General features: G+C 46.4%; 38 non-coding genes and 6 pseudogenes across 38 annotated transcripts; all 44 read left to right on the top strand.

The window, feature by feature from the left end:
* Positions 1-156: 156 nt before the first annotated feature.
* On the top strand, positions 157-275 carry LOC148799633 (5S ribosomal RNA). The gene has a single exon (XR_016071784.1). It is a non-coding gene; the product is annotated as a 5S ribosomal RNA (ribosomal RNA).
* Positions 276-629: 354 nt separating this feature from the next.
* Positions 630-748, top strand: LOC148799632 (5S ribosomal RNA). The gene has a single exon (XR_016073284.1). It is a non-coding gene; the product is annotated as a 5S ribosomal RNA (ribosomal RNA).
* Positions 749-1102: 354 nt separating this feature from the next.
* On the top strand, positions 1103-1221 carry LOC148799631 (5S ribosomal RNA). The gene has a single exon (XR_016073092.1). It is a non-coding gene; the product is annotated as a 5S ribosomal RNA (ribosomal RNA).
* Positions 1222-1576: 355 nt separating this feature from the next.
* Positions 1577-1695, top strand: LOC148799630 (5S ribosomal RNA). Its single transcript, XR_016070036.1, has one exon. It is a non-coding gene; the product is annotated as a 5S ribosomal RNA (ribosomal RNA).
* Positions 1696-2049: 354 nt separating this feature from the next.
* Positions 2050-2168, top strand: LOC148799629 (5S ribosomal RNA). The gene has a single exon (XR_016070366.1). It is a non-coding gene; the product is annotated as a 5S ribosomal RNA (ribosomal RNA).
* Positions 2169-2522: 354 nt separating this feature from the next.
* Positions 2523-2641, top strand: LOC148799628 (5S ribosomal RNA). Its single transcript, XR_016071984.1, has one exon. It is a non-coding gene; the product is annotated as a 5S ribosomal RNA (ribosomal RNA).
* Positions 2642-2995: 354 nt separating this feature from the next.
* On the top strand, positions 2996-3114 carry LOC148799627 (5S ribosomal RNA). Its single transcript, XR_016075153.1, has one exon. It is a non-coding gene; the product is annotated as a 5S ribosomal RNA (ribosomal RNA).
* Positions 3115-3468: 354 nt separating this feature from the next.
* LOC148799626 (5S ribosomal RNA) lies at positions 3469-3587 on the top strand. Its single transcript, XR_016074570.1, has one exon. It is a non-coding gene; the product is annotated as a 5S ribosomal RNA (ribosomal RNA).
* A 354-nt stretch (positions 3588-3941) lies between these two features.
* On the top strand, positions 3942-4060 carry LOC148799625 (5S ribosomal RNA). Its single transcript, XR_016074765.1, has one exon. It is a non-coding gene; the product is annotated as a 5S ribosomal RNA (ribosomal RNA).
* A 353-nt stretch (positions 4061-4413) lies between these two features.
* On the top strand, positions 4414-4532 carry LOC148799624 (5S ribosomal RNA). The gene has a single exon (XR_016073121.1). It is a non-coding gene; the product is annotated as a 5S ribosomal RNA (ribosomal RNA).
* Positions 4533-4860: 328 nt separating this feature from the next.
* LOC148799623 (5S ribosomal RNA) lies at positions 4861-4979 on the top strand (annotated as a pseudogene).
* Positions 4980-5333: 354 nt separating this feature from the next.
* On the top strand, positions 5334-5452 carry LOC148799622 (5S ribosomal RNA). The gene has a single exon (XR_016073348.1). It is a non-coding gene; the product is annotated as a 5S ribosomal RNA (ribosomal RNA).
* A 355-nt stretch (positions 5453-5807) lies between these two features.
* LOC148799621 (5S ribosomal RNA) lies at positions 5808-5926 on the top strand. The gene has a single exon (XR_016070470.1). It is a non-coding gene; the product is annotated as a 5S ribosomal RNA (ribosomal RNA).
* A 354-nt stretch (positions 5927-6280) lies between these two features.
* On the top strand, positions 6281-6399 carry LOC148799620 (5S ribosomal RNA; annotated as a pseudogene).
* A 353-nt stretch (positions 6400-6752) lies between these two features.
* Positions 6753-6871, top strand: LOC148799619 (5S ribosomal RNA; annotated as a pseudogene).
* Positions 6872-7224: 353 nt separating this feature from the next.
* Positions 7225-7343, top strand: LOC148799618 (5S ribosomal RNA). Its single transcript, XR_016073091.1, has one exon. It is a non-coding gene; the product is annotated as a 5S ribosomal RNA (ribosomal RNA).
* An 817-nt stretch (positions 7344-8160) lies between these two features.
* On the top strand, positions 8161-8279 carry LOC148799617 (5S ribosomal RNA; annotated as a pseudogene).
* Positions 8280-8633: 354 nt separating this feature from the next.
* On the top strand, positions 8634-8752 carry LOC148799616 (5S ribosomal RNA). The gene has a single exon (XR_016073090.1). It is a non-coding gene; the product is annotated as a 5S ribosomal RNA (ribosomal RNA).
* Positions 8753-9107: 355 nt separating this feature from the next.
* Positions 9108-9226, top strand: LOC148799615 (5S ribosomal RNA). Its single transcript, XR_016070457.1, has one exon. It is a non-coding gene; the product is annotated as a 5S ribosomal RNA (ribosomal RNA).
* A 354-nt stretch (positions 9227-9580) lies between these two features.
* LOC148799614 (5S ribosomal RNA) lies at positions 9581-9699 on the top strand. Its single transcript, XR_016074764.1, has one exon. It is a non-coding gene; the product is annotated as a 5S ribosomal RNA (ribosomal RNA).
* Positions 9700-10053: 354 nt separating this feature from the next.
* On the top strand, positions 10054-10172 carry LOC148799613 (5S ribosomal RNA). Its single transcript, XR_016073484.1, has one exon. It is a non-coding gene; the product is annotated as a 5S ribosomal RNA (ribosomal RNA).
* Positions 10173-10525: 353 nt separating this feature from the next.
* On the top strand, positions 10526-10644 carry LOC148799612 (5S ribosomal RNA). Its single transcript, XR_016073089.1, has one exon. It is a non-coding gene; the product is annotated as a 5S ribosomal RNA (ribosomal RNA).
* Positions 10645-10999: 355 nt separating this feature from the next.
* LOC148799611 (5S ribosomal RNA) lies at positions 11000-11118 on the top strand. Its single transcript, XR_016070456.1, has one exon. It is a non-coding gene; the product is annotated as a 5S ribosomal RNA (ribosomal RNA).
* A 354-nt stretch (positions 11119-11472) lies between these two features.
* Positions 11473-11591, top strand: LOC148799610 (5S ribosomal RNA). Its single transcript, XR_016069911.1, has one exon. It is a non-coding gene; the product is annotated as a 5S ribosomal RNA (ribosomal RNA).
* A 354-nt stretch (positions 11592-11945) lies between these two features.
* Positions 11946-12064, top strand: LOC148799609 (5S ribosomal RNA). The gene has a single exon (XR_016071983.1). It is a non-coding gene; the product is annotated as a 5S ribosomal RNA (ribosomal RNA).
* Positions 12065-12418: 354 nt separating this feature from the next.
* On the top strand, positions 12419-12537 carry LOC148799608 (5S ribosomal RNA). Its single transcript, XR_016075152.1, has one exon. It is a non-coding gene; the product is annotated as a 5S ribosomal RNA (ribosomal RNA).
* A 354-nt stretch (positions 12538-12891) lies between these two features.
* Positions 12892-13010, top strand: LOC148799607 (5S ribosomal RNA). Its single transcript, XR_016071982.1, has one exon. It is a non-coding gene; the product is annotated as a 5S ribosomal RNA (ribosomal RNA).
* Positions 13011-13364: 354 nt separating this feature from the next.
* LOC148799606 (5S ribosomal RNA) lies at positions 13365-13483 on the top strand (annotated as a pseudogene).
* Positions 13484-13837: 354 nt separating this feature from the next.
* On the top strand, positions 13838-13956 carry LOC148799605 (5S ribosomal RNA). The gene has a single exon (XR_016073304.1). It is a non-coding gene; the product is annotated as a 5S ribosomal RNA (ribosomal RNA).
* Positions 13957-14310: 354 nt separating this feature from the next.
* Positions 14311-14429, top strand: LOC148799604 (5S ribosomal RNA). The gene has a single exon (XR_016074762.1). It is a non-coding gene; the product is annotated as a 5S ribosomal RNA (ribosomal RNA).
* A 353-nt stretch (positions 14430-14782) lies between these two features.
* LOC148799603 (5S ribosomal RNA) lies at positions 14783-14901 on the top strand. Its single transcript, XR_016075210.1, has one exon. It is a non-coding gene; the product is annotated as a 5S ribosomal RNA (ribosomal RNA).
* A 328-nt stretch (positions 14902-15229) lies between these two features.
* Positions 15230-15348, top strand: LOC148799602 (5S ribosomal RNA; annotated as a pseudogene).
* A 354-nt stretch (positions 15349-15702) lies between these two features.
* LOC148799601 (5S ribosomal RNA) lies at positions 15703-15821 on the top strand. Its single transcript, XR_016073346.1, has one exon. It is a non-coding gene; the product is annotated as a 5S ribosomal RNA (ribosomal RNA).
* Positions 15822-16176: 355 nt separating this feature from the next.
* Positions 16177-16295, top strand: LOC148799600 (5S ribosomal RNA). Its single transcript, XR_016074761.1, has one exon. It is a non-coding gene; the product is annotated as a 5S ribosomal RNA (ribosomal RNA).
* A 353-nt stretch (positions 16296-16648) lies between these two features.
* LOC148799599 (5S ribosomal RNA) lies at positions 16649-16767 on the top strand. The gene has a single exon (XR_016073119.1). It is a non-coding gene; the product is annotated as a 5S ribosomal RNA (ribosomal RNA).
* Positions 16768-17122: 355 nt separating this feature from the next.
* LOC148799598 (5S ribosomal RNA) lies at positions 17123-17241 on the top strand. Its single transcript, XR_016070587.1, has one exon. It is a non-coding gene; the product is annotated as a 5S ribosomal RNA (ribosomal RNA).
* Positions 17242-17594: 353 nt separating this feature from the next.
* On the top strand, positions 17595-17713 carry LOC148799597 (5S ribosomal RNA). The gene has a single exon (XR_016069468.1). It is a non-coding gene; the product is annotated as a 5S ribosomal RNA (ribosomal RNA).
* A 354-nt stretch (positions 17714-18067) lies between these two features.
* Positions 18068-18186, top strand: LOC148799596 (5S ribosomal RNA). Its single transcript, XR_016069256.1, has one exon. It is a non-coding gene; the product is annotated as a 5S ribosomal RNA (ribosomal RNA).
* Positions 18187-18540: 354 nt separating this feature from the next.
* Positions 18541-18659, top strand: LOC148799595 (5S ribosomal RNA). Its single transcript, XR_016073088.1, has one exon. It is a non-coding gene; the product is annotated as a 5S ribosomal RNA (ribosomal RNA).
* A 355-nt stretch (positions 18660-19014) lies between these two features.
* LOC148799594 (5S ribosomal RNA) lies at positions 19015-19133 on the top strand. Its single transcript, XR_016075797.1, has one exon. It is a non-coding gene; the product is annotated as a 5S ribosomal RNA (ribosomal RNA).
* A 354-nt stretch (positions 19134-19487) lies between these two features.
* LOC148799593 (5S ribosomal RNA) lies at positions 19488-19606 on the top strand. Its single transcript, XR_016071981.1, has one exon. It is a non-coding gene; the product is annotated as a 5S ribosomal RNA (ribosomal RNA).
* A 354-nt stretch (positions 19607-19960) lies between these two features.
* LOC148799592 (5S ribosomal RNA) lies at positions 19961-20079 on the top strand. The gene has a single exon (XR_016075151.1). It is a non-coding gene; the product is annotated as a 5S ribosomal RNA (ribosomal RNA).
* Positions 20080-20433: 354 nt separating this feature from the next.
* On the top strand, positions 20434-20552 carry LOC148799591 (5S ribosomal RNA). Its single transcript, XR_016073303.1, has one exon. It is a non-coding gene; the product is annotated as a 5S ribosomal RNA (ribosomal RNA).
* A 353-nt stretch (positions 20553-20905) lies between these two features.
* LOC148799590 (5S ribosomal RNA) lies at positions 20906-21024 on the top strand. Its single transcript, XR_016073118.1, has one exon. It is a non-coding gene; the product is annotated as a 5S ribosomal RNA (ribosomal RNA).
* The last annotated feature ends 144 nt before the right edge of the window (positions 21025-21168 follow it).

Raw genomic sequence — 21168 nt, 5'->3', positions numbered from 1 at the left:
GTGCGACAGATCTGAAAAGCAAACACTCTGCTCACGTAGGAGCTTGTGCACGGTTACCAAGGGAGGAAGGCTGCATACATAGTTTTTTCAAGTCTTAAACAATTAATGGAGGGGAGCAAGATAGTGCATAAAGATCTAAGCGAGCATGAATTAAACGGGTGCGATCATACCAGCACTAATGCACCGGATCCCATCAGAACTCCGAAGTTAAGCGTGCTAGGGCGAGAGTAGTACTAGGATGGGTGACCTCCTTGGAAGTCCTCGTGTTGCACCCCAAGTTTATTAATATTTTATTTAGATTTTTATTTGCAAATTCCATTTGTTGTTTCTGGGAGACAACTGGAAACAATGCGTCGGATACTCGGACCATTTGCGGCACGATCGTCATTACTGAATGGCAACGATGCAGGAACCGGGCTTTCGGCATTCGTCGTGCATTGTGGGCCCCGCGATAGTATTGCATTTATCCGGTGGTGCGGCAGATCTGAAAAGCAAACAATCCGCTCACGTAGGAGCGTGTGCACGGTTACCAAGGGAGGAAGGCTGCATACACAGTTTTTTCAAATCTAAAACAATTAATGGAGGGGAGCAAGATAGTGCATAAAGATCTAAGCGAGCATGAATTAAACGGGTGCGATCATACCAGCACTAATGCACCGGATCCCATTAGAACTCCGAAGTTAAGCGTGCTTGGGCGAGAGTAGTACTAGAATGGGTGACCTCCTTGGAAGTCCTCGTGTTGCACCCCAATTTTATTAATATTTTATTTTGATTTGTATTTGCAAATTCCATTTGTTGTTTCTGGGAGACAACTGGAAACAATGCGTCGGATACTCGGACCATTTGCGACACGATCGTCATTACTGAATGGCTACGATGCAGGAACCGGGCTATCGGCATTCGTCGTGCATTGTGGGCCCCGCGATAGTATTGCATTTATCCGGTGGTGCGGCAGATCTGAAAAGCAAACAATCCGCTCACGTAGGAGCTTGTGCACGGTTACCAAGGGAGGAAGGCTGCATACACAGTTTTTTCAAATCTAAAACAATTAATGGAGGGGAGCAAGATAGTGCATAAAGATCTAAGCGAGCATGAATTAAATGGGTGCGATCATACCAGCACTAATGCACCGGATCCCATCAGAACTCCGAAGTTAAGTGTGCTTGGGCGAGAGTAGTACTAGAAAGGGTGACCTCCTGGGAAGTCCTCGTGTTGCACCCCAATTTTATTAATATTTTATTTCGATATCGTATTTGCAAATTCCATTTGTCGTTTCGGCGAGACTAACGCAAACAACGCGCCGGATACTCGGACCATTTGCGGCACGATCGTCATTACTGAATGGCAACGATGCAGGAACCGGGCTTTCGGCATTCGTCGTGCATTGTGGGCCCCGCGATAGTATTGCATTTATCCGGTGGTGCGGCAGATCTGAAAAGCAAACAATCCGCTCACGTAGGAGCTTGTGCACAGTTACCAAGGGAGGAAGGCTGCATACACAGTTTTTTCAAATCTAAAACAATTAATGGAGGGGAGCAAGATAGTGCATAAAGATCTAAGCGAGCATGAATTAAACGGGTGCGATCATACCTGCACTAATGCACAGGATCCCATCAGAACTCCGAAGTTAAGTGTGCTTGGGCGAGAGTAGTACTAGAATGGGTGACCTCCTTGGAAGTCCTCGTGTTGCACCCCAATTTTATTAATATTTTATTTTGATTTGTATTTGCAAATTCCATTTGTTGTTTCGGCGATACAACTGGAAACAACGCGTCGGATACTCGGACCATTTGCGGTACGATCGTCATTACGGAATGGCAACGATGCAAGAACCGGGCTTTTGGCATTCGTCGTGCATTGTGGGCCCCGCGATAGTATTGCATCTATCCGGGGGTGCGGCAGATCTGAAAAACAAACACTCTGCTCACGTAGGAGCTTGTGCACGGTTACCAAGGGAGGAAGGCTGCATACACAGTTTTTTCAACTCTAAAACAATTAATGGAGGGGAGCAAGATTGTGCATAAAGATCTAAGCGAGCATGAATTAAACGTGTGTGATCATACCTGCACTAATGCACTGGATCCCATCAGAACTCTGAAGTTAAGCGTGCTTGGGCGAGAGTAGTATTAGGATGGGTGACCTCCTGGGAAGTCCTCGTGTTGCACCCCAATTTTATTAATATTTTATTTTGATTTGTATTTGCAAATTCCATTTGTTGTTTCGGCGATACAACTGGAAACAACGCGTCGGATACTCGGACCATTTGCGGCACGATCGTCATTACGGAATGGCAACGATGCAAGAACCGGGCTTTTGGCATTCGTCGTGCATTGTGGGCCCCGCGATAGTATTGCATCTATCCGGGGGTGCGGCAGATCTGAAAAGCAAACACTCTGCTCACGTAGGAGCTTGTGCACGGTAACCAAGGGAGGAAGGCTGCATTCACAGTTTCTTCAAGTCTAAAACAATTAATGGAGGGTAGCAAGATAGTGCATAAAGATCTAAGCGAGCATGAATTAAACGGGTGCGATCATACCAGCACTAATGCACCGGATCCCATCAGAACTCCGAAGTTAAGAGTGCTTGGGCGAGAGTAGTACTAGGATGGGTGACCTCCTCGGAAGTCCTCGTGTTGCACCCCAATTTTATTAATATTTTATTTTGATTTGTATTTGCAAATTCCATTTGTTGTTTCTGGGAGACAACTGGAAACAATGCGTCGGATACTCGGACCATTTGCGGCACGATCGTCCTTACTGAATGGCAACGATGCAGGAACCGGGCTTTCGGCATTCGTCGTGCATTGTGGGTCCCGCGATAGTATTGCATTTATCCGGTGGTGCGGCAGATCTGAAAAGCAAACAATCCGCTCACGTAGGAGCTTGTGCACGGTTACCAAGGGAGGAAGGCTGCATACATAGTTTTTTCAAATCTAAAACAATTAATGGAGGGGAGCAAGATAGTGCATAAAGATTTAAGCGAACATGAATTAAACGGGTGCGATCATACCAGCACTAATGCACCGGATCCCATCAGAACTTCGAAGTTAAGCGTACTTGGGCGAGAGTAGTACTAGAATGGGTGACCTCCTGGGAAGTCCTCGTGTTGCACCCCAATTTTATTAATATTTTATTTTGATTTGTATTTGCAAATTCCATTTGTTGTTTCGGCGATACAACTGGAAACAACGCGTCGGATATTCGGACCATTTGCGGCACGATCGTCATTACTGAATGGCAACGATGCAAGAACCGGGCTTTTGGCATTCGTCATGCATTGTGGGCCCTGCGATAGTATTGCATCTATCCGGGGGTGCGACAGATCTGAAAAGCAAACACTCTGCTCACGTAGGAGCTTGTGCACGGTTACCAAGGGAGGAAGGCTGCATACACAGTTTTTTCAAGTCTAAAACAATTAATGGAGGGGAGCAAGATAGTGCATAAAGATCTAAGCGAGCATGAATTAAACGGGTGCGATCATACCAGCACTAATGCACCGGATCCCATCAGAACTTCGAAGTTAAGCGTGCTTGGGCGAGAGTAGTACTAGCATGGGTAACCTCCTGGGAAGTCCTCGTGTTGCACCCCAATTTTATTAATATTTTATTTTGATATGTATTTGCAAATTCCATTTGTTGTTTCTGGGAGACAACTGGAAACAATGCGTCGGATACTCGGACCATTTGCGGCACGATCGTCATTACTGAATGGCAACGATGCAGGAACCGGGCTTTCGGCATTCGTCGTGCATTGTGGGCCCCGCGATAGTATTGCATTTATCCGGTGGTGCGGCAGATCTGAAAAGCAAACAATCCGCTCACGTAGGAGCTTGTGCCCGGTTACCAAGGGAGGAAGGCTGCATACACAGTTTTTTCAAATCTAAAACAATTAATGGAGGGGAGCAAGATAGTGCATAAAGATCTAAGCGAGCATGAATTAAACGGGTGCGATCATACCTGCACTAATGCACCGGATCCCATCAGAACTCCGAAGTTAAGTGTGCTTGGGCGAGAGTAGTACTAGAATGGGTGACCTCCTTGGAAGTCCTCGTGTTGCACCCCAATTTTATTAATATTTTATTTTGATTTGTATTTGCAAATTCCATTTGTTGTTTCGGCGATACAACTGGAAACAACGCGTCGGATACTCGGACCATTTGCGGCACGATCGTCATTACGGAATGGCAACGATGCAAGAACCGGGCTTTTGGCATTCGTCGTGCATTGTGGGCCCCGCGATAGTATTGCATCTATCCGGGGGTGCGGCAGATCCGAAAAGCAAACACTCTGCTCACGTAGGAGCTTGTGCACGGTTACCAAGGGAGGAAGGCTGATACACAGTTTTTTCAAATCTAAAACAATTAATGGAGGGGGGCAAGATAGTGCATAAAGATCTAAGTGAGCATGAATTAAACGGGTGCGATCATACCAGCACTAATGCACCGGATCCCATCAGAACTCCGAAGTTAAGTGTGCTTGGGCGAGAGTAGTATTAGAATGGGTGACCTCCTGGGAAGTCCTCGTGTTGCACCCCAATTTTTTTAATATTTTATTTCGATATCGTATTTGCAAATTCCATTTGTCGTTTCGGCGAGACAAACGCAAACAACGCGCCAGATACTCGAACCATTTGCGGCACGATCGTCATTACTGAATGGCAACGATGCAAGAACCGGGCCCCGCGATAGTATTGCATCTATCCGGGTGTGCGGCAGAAATGAAAAGCAAACACTCTGCTCACGTAGGAGCTTGTGCACGGTTACCAAGGGAGGAAGGCTGCATACACAGTTTTTTCAAGTCTAAAACAGTTAATGGAGGGGAGCAAGATAGTGCATAAAGATCTAAGCGAGCATGAATTAAACGGGTGCGATCATACCAGCACTAATGCACCGGATCCCATCAAATCTCCTAAGATAAGCGTGCTTGGGCGAGAGTAGTAGTAGGATGGGTGACCTCCTGGGAAGTCCTCGTGTTGCACCCCAATTTTATTAATATTTTATTTTGATTTGTATTTGCAAATTCCATTTGTTGTTTCTGGGAGACAACTGGAAACAATGTCTCGGATACTCGGACCATTTGCGGCACGATCGTCATTACTGAATGGCAACGATGCAGGAACCGGGCTTTCGGCATTCGTCGTGCATTGTGGGCCCCGCGATAGTATTGCATTTATCCGGTGGTGCGGCAGATCTGAAAAGCAAACAATCCGCTCACGTAGGAGCTTGTGCACGGTTACCAAGGGAGGAAGGCTGCATACATAGTTTTTTCAAATCTAAATCAATTAATGGAGGGGAGCAAGATAGTGCATAAAGATCTAAGCGAGGATGAATTAAACGGGTGCGATCATACCAGCACTAATGCACCGGATCCCATCAGAACTCCGAAGTTAAGTGTGCCTGGGCGAGAGTAGTACTAGAAAGGGTGACCTCCTGGGAAGTCCTCGTGTTGCACCCCAATTTTATTAATATTTTATTTCGATCTCGTATTTGCAAATTCCATTTGTCGTTTCGGCGAGACAAACGCAAACAACGCGCCGGATACTCGGACCATTTGCGGCACGATCGTCATTACTGAATGGCAACGATGCAGGAACCGGGCTTTCGGCATTCGTCGTGCATTGTGGGCCCCGCGATAGTATTGCATTTATCCGGTGGTGCGGCAGATCTGAAAAGCAAACAATCCGCTCACGTAGGAGCTTGTGCACGGTTTCCAAGGGAGGAAAGCTGCATACACAGTTTTTTCAAATCTAAAACAATTAATGGAGGGGAGCAAGATAGTGCATAAAGATCTAAGCGAGCATGAATTAAACGGGTGCGATCATACCTGCACTAATGCACCGGATCCCATCAGAACTCCGAAGTTAAGTGTGCTTGGGCGAGAGTAGTACTAGATTGGGTGACCTCCTTGGAAGTCCTCATGTTGCACCCCAATTTTATTAATATTTTATTTTGATTTGTATTTGCAAATTCCATTTGTTGTTTCGGCGATACAACTGGAAACAACGCGTCGGATACTCGGACCATTTGCGGCACGGTCGTCATTACGGAATGGCAACGATGCAAGAATCGGGCTTTTGGCATTCGTCGTGCATTGTGGGCCCCGCGAAAGTATTGCATCTATCCGGGGGTGCGGCAGATATGAAAAGCAAACACTCTGCTCACGTAGGAGCTTGTGCACGGTTACCAAGGGAGGAAAGCTGCATACACAGTTTTTTCAAGTCTAAAATAGTTAATGGAGGGGAGCAAGATAGTGCATAAAGATCTAAGAGAGCATGAATTAAACGGGTGCGGTCATATCAGCACTAATGCACCGGATCCCATCAAAACTCCTAAGTTAAGCGTGCTTGGGCGAGAGTAGTAGTAGGATGGGTGACCACCTGGGAAGTCCTCGTGTTGCACCCCAATTTTATTAATATTTTATTTTGATTTGTATTTGCAAATTCCATTTGTTGTTTCTGGAGACAACTGGAAACAATGCGTCGGATACTCGGACCATTTGCGGCACGATCGTCATTACTGAATGGCAACGATGCAGGAACCGGGGTTTCGGCATTCGTCGTGCATTGTGGGCCCCGCGATAGTATTGCATTTATCCGGTGGTGCGGCAGATCTGAAAAGCAAACAATCCGCTCACGTAGGAGCTTGTGCACGGTTACCAAGGGAGGAAGGCTGCATACACAATTTTTTCAAATCTAAAACAATTAATGGAGGGGAGCAAGATAGTGCATAAAGATCTAAGCGAGCATGAATTAAACGGGTGCGATCATACCAGCACTAATGCACCGGATCCCATTATAACTCCGAAGTTAAGCGTGATTGGTCGAGAGTAGTACTAGGTTGGGTGACCTCCTGGGAAGTCCTCGTGTTGCACCCCAATTTTATTAATATTTTATTTTGATTTGTATTAGCAAATTCCATTTGTTGTTTCTGGGAGACAACTGGAAACAATGCGTCGGATACTCGGACCATTTGCGACACGATCGTCCTTACTGAATGGCAACGATGCAGGAACCGGGCTTTCGGCATTCGTCGTGCATTGTGGGCCCCGCGATAGTATTGCATTTATCCGGTGGTGCGGCAGATCTGAAAAGCAAACAACCGCTCACGTAGGAGCTTGTGCACGGTTACCAAGGGAGGAAGGCTGCAAACACAGTTTTTTCAAATCTAAAACAATTAATGGAGGGGAGCAAGATAGTGCATAAAGATCTAAGCGAGCATGAATTAAACGGGTGCGATCATACCAGCACTAATGCACCGGATCCCATCAGAACTCCGAAGTTAAGTGTGCTTGGGCGAGAGTAGTACTAGAAAGGGTGACCTCCTGGGAAGTCCTCGTGTTGCACCCCAATTTTATTAATATTTTATTTCGATATCGTATTTGCAAATTCCATTTGTCGTTTCGGCGAGACAAACGCAAACAACGCGCCGGATACTCGGACCATTTGCGGCACGATCGTCATTACTGAATGGCAACGATGCAGGAACCGGGCTTTCGGCCTTCGTCGTGCATTGTGGGCCCCGCAATAGTATTGAATTTATCCGGTGGTGCGGCAAAAATCTGAAAAGCAAACAATCCGCTCACGTAGGAGCTTGTGCACGGTTACCAAGGGAGGAAGGCTGCATACACAGTTTTTTCAAATCTAAAACAATTAATGGTGGGGAGCAAGATAGTGCATAAAGATCTAAACGAGCATGAATTAAACGGTGCACTAATGCACCGGATCCCATCAGAACTCCGAAGTTAAGTGTGCTTGGGCGAGAGTAGTACTAGAATGGGTGACCTCCTTGGAAGTCCTCATGTTGCACCCCAATTTTATTAATATTTTATTTTGATTTGTATTTGCAAATTCCATTTGTTGTTTCGGCGATACAACTGGAAACAACGCGTCGGATACTCGGACCATTTGCGGCACGATCGTAATTACGGAATGGCAACGATGCAAGAACCGGGCTTTTGGCATTCGTCGTGCATTGTGGGCCCCGCGATAGTATTGCATCTATCCGGGGGTGCGGCAGATCTGAAAAGCAAACACTCTGCTCACGTAGGAGCTTGTGCACGGTTACCAAGGGAGGAAGGCTGCATACACAGTTTTTTCAAGTCTAAAACAATTAATGGAGGGGAGCAAGATAGTGCATAAAGATCTAAGCGAGCAAGAATTAAACCGGTGCGATCATAGTAGCACTAATGCACCGGATTGCATCAGAACTCCGAAGTTAAGCGTGCTTGGGCGAGAGTAGTACTAGGATGGGTGACCTCCTGGGAAGTCCTCGTGTTGCACCCCAATTTTATTAATATTTTATTTTGATTTGTATTTGCAAATTCCATTTGTTGTTTCGGCGAGACAAACGCAAACAACGCGCCGGATACTCGGACCATTTGCGGCACGATCCTCATTACTGAATGGGAACCGTGCAAAAACCGGGCTTTTGGCATTCGTCGTGCATTGTGGGCCCCGCGATAGTATTGCATCTATTCGGGGGTGCGGCAGATCTGAAAATCAAACACACTGCTTACGTAGGAGCTTGTGCACGGTTACCAAGGGAGGAAGGCTGCATACACAGTTTTTTCAAGTCTAAAACAATTAATGGAGGGGAGCAAGATAGTGCATAAAGATCTAAGCGAGCATGAATTAAACGGGTGCGATCATACCAGCACTAATGCACCGGATCCCATCAGAACTCCGAAGTTAAGTGTGCTTGGGCGAGAGTAGTACTAGAAAGGGTGACCTCCTGGGAAGTCCTCGTGTTGCACCCCAATTTTATTAATATTTTATTTCGATCACGTATTTGCAAATTCCATTTGTCGTTTCGGCGAGACAAACGCAAACAACGCGCCGGATACTCGGACCATTTGCGGCACGATCGTCATTACTGAATGGCAACGATGCAGGAACCGGGCTTTCGGCATCCGTCGTGCATTGTGGGCCCCGCGATAGTATTGCATTTATCCGGTGGTGCGGCAGATCTGAAAAGCAAACAATCCGCTCACGTAGGAGCTTGTGCACGGTTTCCAAGGGAGGAAGGCTGCATACACAGTTTTTTCAAATCTAAAACAATTAATGGAGGGGAGCAAGATAGTGCATAAAGATCTAAGCGAGCATGAATTAAACGGGTGCGATCATACCTGCACTAATGCACCGGATCCCATCAGAACTCCGAAGTTAAGTGTGCTTGGGCGAGAGTAGTACTAGAATGGGTGACCTCCTTGGAAGTCCTCCTGTTGCACCCCAATTTTATTAATATTTTATTTTGATTTGTATTTGCAAATTCCATTTGTTGTTTCGGCGATACAACTGGAAACAACGCGTCGGATACTCGGACCATTTGCGGCACGATCGTCATTACGGAATGGCAACGATGCAAGAACCGGGCTTTTGGCATTCGTCGTGCATTGTGGGCCCCGCGATAGTATTGCATCTATCCGGGGGTGCGGCAGATATGAAAAGCAAACACTCTGCTCACATAGGAGCTTGTGCACGGTTACCAAGGGAGGAAGGCTGCATACACAGTTTTTTCAAGTCTAAAACAGTTAATGGAGGGGAGCAAGATAGTGCTTAAAGATCTAAGCGAGCATGAATTAAACGGGTGCGATCATACCTGCACTAATGCACCGGATCCCATCAGAACTCCGAAGTTAAGTGTGCTTGGGCGAGAGTAGTACTAGAATGGGTGACCTCCTTGGAAGTCCTCGTGTTGCACCCCAATTTTATTAATATTTTATTTTGATTTGTATTTGCAAATTCCATTTGTTGTTTCGGCGATACAACTGGAAACAACGCGTCAGATACTCGGACCATTTGCGGCACGATCGTCATTACGGAATGGCAACGATGCAAGAACCGGGCTTTTCGCATTCGTCGTGCATTGTGGGCCCCGCGATAGTATTGCATCTATCCGGGGGTGCGGCAGATCTGAAAAGCAAACACTCTGCTCACGTAGGAGCTTGTGCACGGTTACCAAGGGAGGAAGGCTGCATACATAGTTTTTTCAAGTCTTAAACAATTAATGGAGGGGAGCAAGATAGTGCATAAAGATCTAAGCGAGCATGAATTAAACGGGTGCGATCATACCAGCACTAATGCACCGGATCCCATCAGAACTCCGAAGTTAAGCGTGCTTGGGCGAGAGTAGTACTAGAATGGGTTACCTCCTTGGAAGTCCTCGTGTTGCACCCCAATTTTATTAATATTTTATTTTGATTTGTATTTGCAAATTCCATTTGTTGTTTCTGGGAGACAACTGGAAACAATGCGTCGGATACTCGGACCATTTGCGACACGATCGTCATTACTGAATGGCAACGATGCAGGAACCGGGCTATCGGCATTCGTCGTGCATTGTGGGCCCCGCGATAGTATTGCATTTATCCGGTGGTGCGGCAGATCTGAAAAGCAAACAATCCGCTCACGTAGGAGCTTGTGCACGGTTACCAAGGGAGGAAGGCTGCATACACAGTTTTTTCAAATCTAAAACAATTAATGGAGGGGAGCAAGATAGTGCATAAAGATCTAAGCGAGCATGAATAAATGGGTGCGATCATACCAGCACTAATGCACCGGATCCCATCAGAACTCCGAAGTTAAGTGTGCTTGGGCGAGAGTAGTACTAGAAAGGGTGACCTCCTGGGAAGTCCTCGTGTTGCACCCCAATTTTATTAATATTTTATTTCGATATCGTATTTGCAAATTCCATTTGTCGTTTCGGCGAGACTAACGCAAACAACGCGCCGGATACTCGGACCATTTGCGGCACGATCGTCATTACTGAATGGCAACGATGCAGGAACCGGGCTTTCGGCATTCGTCGTGCATTGTGGGCCCCGCGATAGTATTGCATTTATCCGGTGGTGCGGCAGATCTGAAAAGCAAACAATCCGCTCACGTAGGAGCTTGTGCACGGTTTCCAAGGGAGGAAGGCTGCATACACAGTTTTTTCAAATCTAAAACAATTAATGGAGGGGAGCAAGATAGTGCATAAAGATCTAAGCGAGCATGAATTAAACGGGTGCGATCATACCTGCACTAATGCACCGGATCCCATCAGAACTCCGAAGTTAAGTGTGCTTGGGCGAGAGTAGTACTAGAATGGGTGACCTCCTTGGAAGTCCTCCTGTTGCACCCCAATTTTATTAATATTTTATTTTGATTTGTATTTGCAAATTCCATTTGTTGTTTCGGCGATACAACTGGAAACAACGCGTCGGATACTCGGACCATTTGCGGCACGATCGTCATTACGGAATGGCAACGATGCAAGAACCGGGCTTTTGGCATTCGTCGTGCATTGTGGGCCCCGCGATAGTATTGCATCTATCCGGGGGTGCGGCAGATATGAAAAGCAAACACTCTGCTCACATAGGAGCTTGTGCACGGTTACCAAGGGAGGAAGGCTGCATACACAGTTTTTTCAACTCTAAAACAATTAATGGAGGGGAGCAAGATTGTGCATAAAGATCTAAGCGAGCATGAATTAAACGTGTGCGATCATACCTGCACTAATGCACTGGATCCCATCAGAACTCTGAAGTTAAGCGTGCTTGGGCGAGAGTAGTATTAGGATGGGTGACCTCCTGGGAAGTCCTCGTGTTGCACCCCAATTTTATTAATATTTTATTTTGATTTGTATTTGCAAATTCCATTTGTTGTTTCGGCGATACAACTGGAAACAACGCGTCGGATACTCGGACCATTTGCGGCACGATCGTCATTACGGAATGGCAACGATGCAAGAACCGGGCTTTTGGCATTCGTCGTGCATTGTGGGCCCCGCGATAGTATTGCATCTATCCGGGGGTGCGGCAGATCTGAAAAGCAAACACTCTGCTCACGTAGGAGCTTGTGCACGGTAACCAAGGGAGGAAGGCTGCATACACAGTTTCTTCAAGTCTAAAACAATTAATGGAGGGTAGCAAGATAGTGCATAAAGATCTAAGCGAGCATGAATTAAACGGGTGCGATCATACCAGCACTAATGCACCGGATCCCATCAGAACTCCGAAGTTAAGAGTGCTTGGGCGAGAGTAGTACTAGGATGGGTGACCTCCTCGGAAGTCCTCGTGTTGCACCCCAATTTTATTAATATTTTATTTTGATTTGTATTTGCAAATTCCATTTGTTGTTTCTGGGAGACAACTGGAAACAATGCGTCGGATACTCGGACCATTTGCGGCACGATCGTCCTTACTGAATGGCAACGATGCAGGAACCGGGCTTTCGGCATTCGTCGTGCATTGTGGGTCCCGCGATAGTATTGCATTTATCCGGTGGTGCGGCAGATCTGAAAAGCAAACAATCCGCTCACGTAGGAGCTTGTGCACGGTTACCAAGGGAGGAAGGCTGCATACATAGTTTTTTCAAATCTAAAACAATTAATGGAGGGGAGCAAGATAGTGCATAAAGATTTAAGCGAACATGAATTAAACGGGTGCGATCATACCAGCACTAATGCACCGGATCCCATCAGAACTTCGAAGTTAAGCGTACTTGGGCGAGAGTAGTACTAGAATGGGTGACCTCCTGGGAAGTCCTCGTGTTGCACCCCAATTTTATTAATATTTTATTTTGATTTGTATTTGCAAATTCCATTTGTTGTTTCGGCGATACAACTGGAAACAACGCGTCGGATACTCGGACCATTTGCGGCACGATCGTCATTACGGAATGGCAACGATGCAAGAACCGGGCTTTTGGCATTCGTCGTGCATTGTGGGCCCCGCGATAGTATTGCATCTATCCGGGGGTGCGGCAGATCTGAAAAGAAAACACTCTGCTCACGTAGGAGCTTGTGCACGGTAACCAAGGGAGGAAGGCTGCATACACAGTTTCTTCAAGTCTAAAACAATTAATGGAGGGTAGCAAGATAGTGCATAAAGATCTAAGCGAGCATGAATTAAACGGGTGCGATCATACCAGCACTAATGCACCGGATCCCATCAGAACTCCGAAGTTAAGAGTGCTTGGGCGAGAGTAGTACTAGGATGGGTGACCTCCTCGGAAGTCCTCGTGTTGCACCCCAATTTTATTAATATTTTATTTTGATTTGTATTTGCAAATTCCATTTGTTGTTTCTGGGAGACAACTGGAAACAATGCGTCGGATACTCGGACCATTTGCGGCACGATCGTCTTTACTGAATGGCAACGATGCAGGAACCGGGCTTTCGGCATTCGTCGTGCATTGTGGGTCCCGCGATAGTATTGCATTTATCCGGTGGTGCGGCAGATCTGAAAAGCAAACAATCCGCTCACGTAGGAGCTTGTGCACGGTTACCAACGGAGGAAGGCTGCATACATAGTTTTTTCAAATCTAAAACAATTAATGGAGGGGAGCAAGATAGTGCATAAAGATTTAAGCGAACATGAATTAAACGGGTGCGATCATACCAGCACTAATGCACCGGATCCCATCAGAACTTCGAAGTTAAGCGTACTTGGGCGAGAGTAGTACTAGAATGCGTGACCTCCTGGGAAGTCCTCGTGTTGCACCCCAATTTTATTAATATTTTATTTTGATTTGTATTTGCAAATTCCATTTGTTGTTTCGGCGATACAACTGGAAACAACGCGTCGGATATTCGGACCATTTGCGGCACGATCGTCATTACTGAATGGCAACGATGCAAGAACCGGGCTTTTGGCATTCGTCATGCATTGTGGGCCCTGCGATAGTATTGCATCTATCCGGGGGTGCGACAGATCTGAAAAGCAAACACTCTGCTCACGTAGGAGCTTGTGCACGGTTACCAAGGGAGGAAGGCTGCATACACAGTTTTTTCAAGTCTAAAACAATTAATGGAGGGGAGCAAGATAGTGCATAAAGATCTAAGCGAGCATGAATTAAACGGGTGCGATCATACCAGCACTAATGCACCGGATCCCATCAGAACTTCGAAGTTAAGCGTGCTTGGGCGAGAGTAGTACTAGCATGGGTGACCTCCTGGGAAGTCCTCGTGTTGCACCCCAATTTTATTAATATTTTATTTTGATTTGTATTTGCAAATTCCATTTGTTGTTTCTGGGAGACAACTGGAAACAATGCGTCGGATACTCGGACCATTTGCGGCACGATCGTCATTACTGAATGGCAACGATGCAGGAACCGGGCTTTCGGCATTCGTCGTGCATTGTGGGCCCCGCGATAGTATTGCATTTATCCGGTGGTGCGGCAGATCTGAAAAGCAAACAATCCGCTCACGTAGGAGCTTGTGCACGGTTACCAAGGGAGGAAGGCTGCATACACAGTTTTTTCAAATCTAAAACAATTAATGGAGGGGAGCAAGATAGTGCATAAAGATCTAAGCGAGCATGAATTAAACGGGTGCGATCATACCTGCACTAATGCACCGGATCCCATCAGAACTCCGAAGTTAAGTGTGCTTGGGCGAGAGTAGTACTAGAATGGGTGACCTCCTTGGAAGTCCTCGTGTTGCACCCCAATTTTATTAATATTTTATTTTGATTTGTATTTGCAAATTCCATTTGTTGTTTCGGCGATACAACTGGAAACAACGCGTCGGATACACGGACCATTTGCGGCACGATCGTCATTACGGAATGGCAACGATGCAAGAACCGGGCTTTTGGCATTCGTCGTGCATTGTGGGCCCCGCGATAGTATTGCATCTATCCGGGGGTGCGGCAGATCTGAAAAGCAAACACTCTGCTCACGTAGGAGCTTGTGCACGGTTACCAAGGGAGGAAGGCTGATACACAGTTTTTTCAAATCTAAAACAATTAATGGAGGGGGGCAAGATAGTGCATAAAGATCTAAGCGAGCATGAATTAAACGAGTGCGATCATACCAGCACTAATGCACCGGATCCCATCAGAACTCCGAAGTTAAGTGTGCTTGGGCGAGAGTAGTATTAGAATGGGTGACCTCCTGGGAAGTCCTCGTGTTGCACCCCAATTTTTTTAATATTTTATTTCGATATCGTATTTGCAAATTCCATTTGTCGTTTCGGCGAGACAAACGCAAACAACGCGCCAGATACTCGAACCATTTGCGGCACGATCGTCATTACTGAATGGCAACGATGCAAGAACCGGGCCCCGCGATAGTATTGCATCTATCCGGGTGTGCGGCAGAAATGAAAAGCAAACACTCTGCTCACGTAGGAGCTTGTGCGCGGTTACCAAGGGAGGAAGGCTGCATACACAGTTTTTTCAAGTCTAAAACATTTAATGGAGGGGAGCAAGATAGTGCATAAAGATCTAAGCGAGCATGAATTAAACGGGTGCGATCATACCAGCACTAATGCACCGGATCCCATCAAAACTCCTAAGATAAGCGTGCTTGGGCGAGAGTAGTAGTAGGATGGGTGACCTCCTGGGAAGTCCTCGTGTTGCACCCCAATTTTATTAATATTTTATTTTGATTTGTATTTGCAAATTCCATTTGTTGTTTCTGGGAGACAACTGGAAACAATGTCTCGGATACTCGGACCATTTGCGGCACGATCGTCATTACTGAATGGCAACGATGCAGGAACCGGGCTTTCGGCATTCGTCGTGCATTGTGGGCCCCGCGATAGTATTGCATTTATCCGGTGGTGCGGCAGATCTGAAAAGCAAACAATCCGCTCACGTAGGAGCTTGAGCACGGTTACCAAGGGAGGAAGGCTGCATACATAGTTTTTTCAAATCTAAATCAATTAATGGAGGGGAGCAAGATAGTGCATAAAGATCTAAGCGAGCATGAATTAAACGGGTGCGATCATACCAGCACTAATGCACCGGATCCCATCAGAACTCCGAAGTTAAGTGTGCCTGGGCGAGAGTAGTACTAGAAAGGGTGACCTCCTGGGAAGTCCTCGTGTTGCACCCCAATTTTATTAATATTTTATTTCGATCTCGTATTTGCAAATTCCATTTGTCGTTTCGGCGAGACAAACGCAAACAACGCGCCGGATACTCGGACCATTTGCGGCACGATCGTCATTACTGAATGGCAACGATGCAGGAACCGGGCTTTCGGCATTCGTCGTGCATTGTGGGCCCCGCGATAGTATTGCATTTATCCGGTGGTGCGGCAGATCTGAAAAGCAAACAATCCGCTCACGTAGGAGCTTGTGCACGGTTACCAAGGGAGGAAGGCTGCATACACAGTTTTTTCAAATCTAAAACAATTAATGGAGGGGAGCAAGATAGTGCATAAAGATCTAAGCGAGCATGAATTAAACGGGTGCGATCATACCTGCACTAATGCACCGGATCCCATCAGAACTCCGAAGTTAAGTGTGCTTGGGCGAGAGTAGTACTAGAATGGGTGACCTCCTTGGAAGTCCTCGTGTTGCACCCCAACTTTATTAATATTTTATTTTGATTTGTATTTGCAAATTCCATTTGTTGTTTCGGCGATACAACTGGAAACAACGCGTCGGATACTCGGACCATTTGCGGCACGATCGTCATTACGGAATGACAACGATGCAAGAACCGGGCTTTTGGCATTCGTCGTGCATTGTGGGCCCCGCGATAGTATTGCATCTATCCGGGGGTGCGGCAGATCTGAAAAGCAAACACTCTGCTCACGTAGGAGCTTGTGCACGGTTACCAAGGGAGGAAGGCTGATACACAGTTTTTTCAAATCTAAATCAATTAATGGAGGGGGGCAAGATAGTGCATAAAGATCTAAGCGAGCATGAATTAAACGGGTGCGATCATACCAGCACTAATGCACCGGATCCCATCAGAACTCCGAAGTTAAGTGTGCTTGGGCGAGAGTAGTATTAGAATGGGTGACCTCCTGGGAAGTCCTCGTGTTGCACCCCAATTTTTTTAATATTTTATTTCGATATCGTATTTGCAAATTCCATTTGTCGTTTCGGCGAGACAAACGCAAACAACGCGTCTGATACTCGGACCATTTGCGGCACGATCGTCATTACGGAATGGCAACGATGCAAGAACCGGGCTTTTGGCATTCGTCGTGCATTGTGGGCCCCGCGAAAGTATTGCATCTATCCGGGGGTGCGGCAGATATGAAAAGCAAACACTCTGCTGACGTAGGAGCTTGTGCACGGTTACCAAGGGAGGAAGGCTGCATACACAGTTTTTTCAAGTCTAAAACAGTTAATGGAGGGGAGCAAGATAGTGCATAAAGATCTAAGAGAGCATGAATTAAACGGGTGCGATCATACCAGCACTAATGCACCGGATCCCATCAAAACTCCTAAGTTAAGCGTGCTTGGGCGAGAGTAGTAGTAGGATGGGTGACCTCCTGAGAAGTCCTCGTGTTGCACCCCAATTTTATTAATATTTTATTTTGATTTGTTTTTGCAAATTCCATTTGTTGTTTCTGGGAGACAACTGGAAACAATGTCTCGGATACTCGGACCATTTTCGGCACGACGTCATTACTGAATGGCAACGATGCAGGAACCGGGCTTTCGGCATTCGTCGTGCATTGTGGGCCCCGCGATAGTATTGCATTTATCCGGTGGTGCGGCAGATCTGAAAAGCAAACAATCCGCTCACGTAGGAGCTTGTGCACGGTTTCCAAGGGAGGAAGGCTGCATACACAGTTTTTTCAAATCTAAAACAATTAATGGAGGGGAGCAAGATAGTGCATAAAGATCTAAGCGAGCATGAATTAAACGGGTGCGATCATACCTGCACTAATGCACCGGATCCCATCAGAACTCCGAAGTTAAGTGTGCTTGGGCGAGAGTAGTACAAGAATGGGTGACCTCCTTGGAAGTCCTCGTGTTGCACCCCAATTTTATTAATATTTTTTTTTTATTTGTATTTGCAAATTCCATTTGTTGTTTCGGCGATACAACTGGAAACAACGCGTCGGATACTCGGACCATTTGCGGCACGATCGTCATTACGGAATGGCAACGATGCAAGAACCGGGCTTTTGGCATTCGTCGTGCATTGTGGGCCCCGTGATAGTATTGCATCTATCCGGGGGTGCGGCAGATATGAAAAGCAAGCACTCTGCTCACGTAGGAGCTTGTGCACGGTTACCAAGGGAGGAAGGCTGCATACACAGTTTTTTCAAGTCTAAAACAGTTAATGGAGGGGAGCAAGATAGTGCATAAAGATCTAAGAGAGCATGAATTAAACGGGTGCGATCATATCAGCACTAATGCACCGGATGCCATTAGAACTCCGAAGTTAAGCGTGCTTGGGCGAGAGTAGTACTAGGATGGGTGACCTCCTGGGAAGTCCTCGTGTTGCACCCCAATTTTATTAATATTTTATTTTGATTTGTATTTGCAAATTCCATTTGTTGTTTCTGGGAGACAACTGGAAACAATGCGTCGGATACTCGGACCATTTGCGGCACGATCGTCATTACTGAATGGCAACGATGCAGGAACCGGGGTTTCGGCATTCGTCGTGCATTGTGGGCCACGCGATAGTATTGCATTTATCCGGTGGTGCGGCAGATCTGAAAAGCAAACAATCCGCTCACGTAGGAGCTTGTGCACGGTTACCAAGGGAGGAAGGCTGCATACACAGTTTTTTCAAATCTAAAACAATTAATGGAGGGGAGCAAGATAGTGCATAAAGATCTAAGCGAGCATGAATTAAACGGGTGCGATCATACCAGCACTAATGCACCGGATCCCATCAGAACTCCGAAGTTAAGTGTGCTTGGGCGAGAGTAGTACTAGAAAGGGTGACCTCCTGGGAAGTCCTCGTGTTGCACCCCAATTTTATTAATATTTTATTTCGATATCGTATTTGCAAATTCCATTTGTCGTTTCGGCGAGACTAACGCAAACAACGCGCCGGATACTCGGACCATTTGCGGCACGATCGTCATTACTGAATGGCAACGATGCAGGAACCGGGCTTTCGGCATTCGTCGTGCATTTTGGGCCCCGCGATAGTATTGCATTTATCCGGTGGTGCGGCAGATCTGAAAAGCAAACAATCCGCTCACGTAGGAGCTTGTGCACAGTTACCAAGGGAGGAAGGCTGCATACACAGTTTTTTCAAATCTAAAACAATTAATGGAGGGGAGCAAGATAGTGCATAAAGATCTAAGCGAGCATGAATTAAACGGGTGCGATCATACCTGCACTAATGCACTGGATCCCATCAGAACTCCGAAGTTAAGGGTGCTTGGGCGAGAGTAGTACTAGAATGGGTGACCTCCTTGGAAGTCCTCGTGTTGCACCCCAATTTTATTAATATTTTATTTTGATTTGTATTTGCAAATTCCATTTGTTGTTTCGGCGATACAACTGGAAACAACGCGTCGGATACTCGGACCATTTGCGGTACGATCGTCATTATGGAATGGCAACGATGCAAGAACCGGGCTTTTGGCATTCGTCGTGCATTGTGGGCCCCGCGATAGTATTGCATCTATCCGGGGGTGCGGCAGATCTGAAAAGCAAACACTCTGCTCACGTAGGAGCTTGTGCACGGTAACCAAGGGAGGAAGGCTGCATACACAGTTTCTTCAAGTCTAAAACAATTAATGGAGGGTAGCAAGATAGTGCATAAAGATCTAAGCGAGCATGAATTAAACGGGTGCGATCATACCAGCACTAATGCACCGGATCCCATCAGAACTCCGAAGTTAAGAGTGCTTGGGCGAGAGTAGTACTAGGATGGGTGACCTCCTCGGAAGTCCTCGTGTTGCACCCCAATTTTATTAATATTTTATTTTGATTTGTATTTACAAATTCCATTTGTTGTTTCTGGGAGACAACTGGAAACAATGCGTCGGATACTCGGACCATTTGCGGCACGATCGTCCTTACTGAATGGCAACGATGCAGGAACCGGGCTTTCGGCACTCGTCGTGCATTGTGGGTCCCGCGATAGTATTGCATTTATCCGGTGGTGCGGCAGATCTGAAAAGCAAACAATCCGCTCACGTAGGAGCTTGTGCACGGTTACCAAGGGAGGAAGGCTGCATACATAGTTTTTTCAAATCTAAAACAATTAATGGAGGGGAGCAAGATAGTGCATAAAGATTTAAGCGAACATGAATTAAACGGGTGCGATCATACCAGCACTAATGCACCGGATCCCATCAGAACTTCGAAGTTAAGCGTACTTGGGCGAGAGTAGTACTAGAATGGGTGACCTCCTGGGAAGTCCTCGTGTTGCACCCCAATTTTATTAATATTTTATTTTGATTTGTATTTGCAAATTCCATTTGTTGTTTCGGCGATACAACTGGAAACAACGCGTCGGATATTCGGACCATTTGCGGCACGATCGTCATTACTGAATGGCAACGATGCAAGAACCGGGCTTTTGGCATTCGTCATGCATTGTGGGCCCTGCGATAGTATTGCATCTATCCGGGGGTGCGACAGATCTGAAAAGCAAACACTCTGCTCACGTAGGAGCTTGTGCACGGTTACCAAGGGAGGAAGGCTGCATACACAGTTTTTTCAAGTCTAAAACAATTAATGGAGGGGAGCAAGATAGTGCATAAAGATCTAAGCGAGCATGAATTAAACGGGTGCGATCATACCAGCACTAATGCACCGGATCCCATCAGAACTTCGAAGTTAAGCGTGCTTGGGCGAGAGTAGTACTAGCATGGGTGACCTCCTGGGAAGTCCTCGTGTTGCACCCCAATTTTATTAATATTTTATTTTGATTTGTATTTGCAAATTCCATTTGTTGTTTCTGGGAGACAACTGGAAACAATGCGTCGGATACTCGGACCATTTGCGGCACGATCGTCATTACTGAATGGCAACGATGCAGGAACCGGGCTTTCGGCATTCGTCGTGCATTGTGGGCCCCGCGATAGTATTGCATTTATCCGGTGGTGCGGCAGATCTGAAAAGCAAACAATCCGCTCACGTAGGAGCTTGTGCACGGTTACCAAGGGAGGAAGGCTGATACACAGTTTTTTCAAATCTAAAACAATTAATGGAGGGGGGCAAGATAGTGCATAAAGATCTAAGCGAGCATGAATTAAACGGGTGCGATCATACCAGCACTAATGCACCGGATCCCATCAGAACTCCGAAGTTAAGTGTGCTTGGGCGAGAGTAGTATTAGAATGGGTGACCTCCTGGGAAGTCCTCGTGTTGCACCCCAATTTTTTTAATATTTTATTTCGATATCGTATTTGCAAATTCCATTTGTCGTTTCGGCGAGACAAACGCAAACAACGCGCCAGATACTCGAACCATTTGCGGCACGATCGTCATTACTGAATGGCAACGATGCAGGAACCGGGC

This window comes from Nelumbo nucifera, chromosome 4, assembly GCF_055504915.1.
Source record: "Nelumbo nucifera cultivar China Antique chromosome 4, China Antique-T2T, whole genome shotgun sequence".
Lineage (NCBI taxonomy): Eukaryota > Viridiplantae > Streptophyta > Magnoliopsida > Proteales > Nelumbonaceae > Nelumbo > Nelumbo nucifera.
Note: the sequence above shows the minus strand (reverse complement) of the source record. Positions and strands in the feature narration are given on the sequence as shown.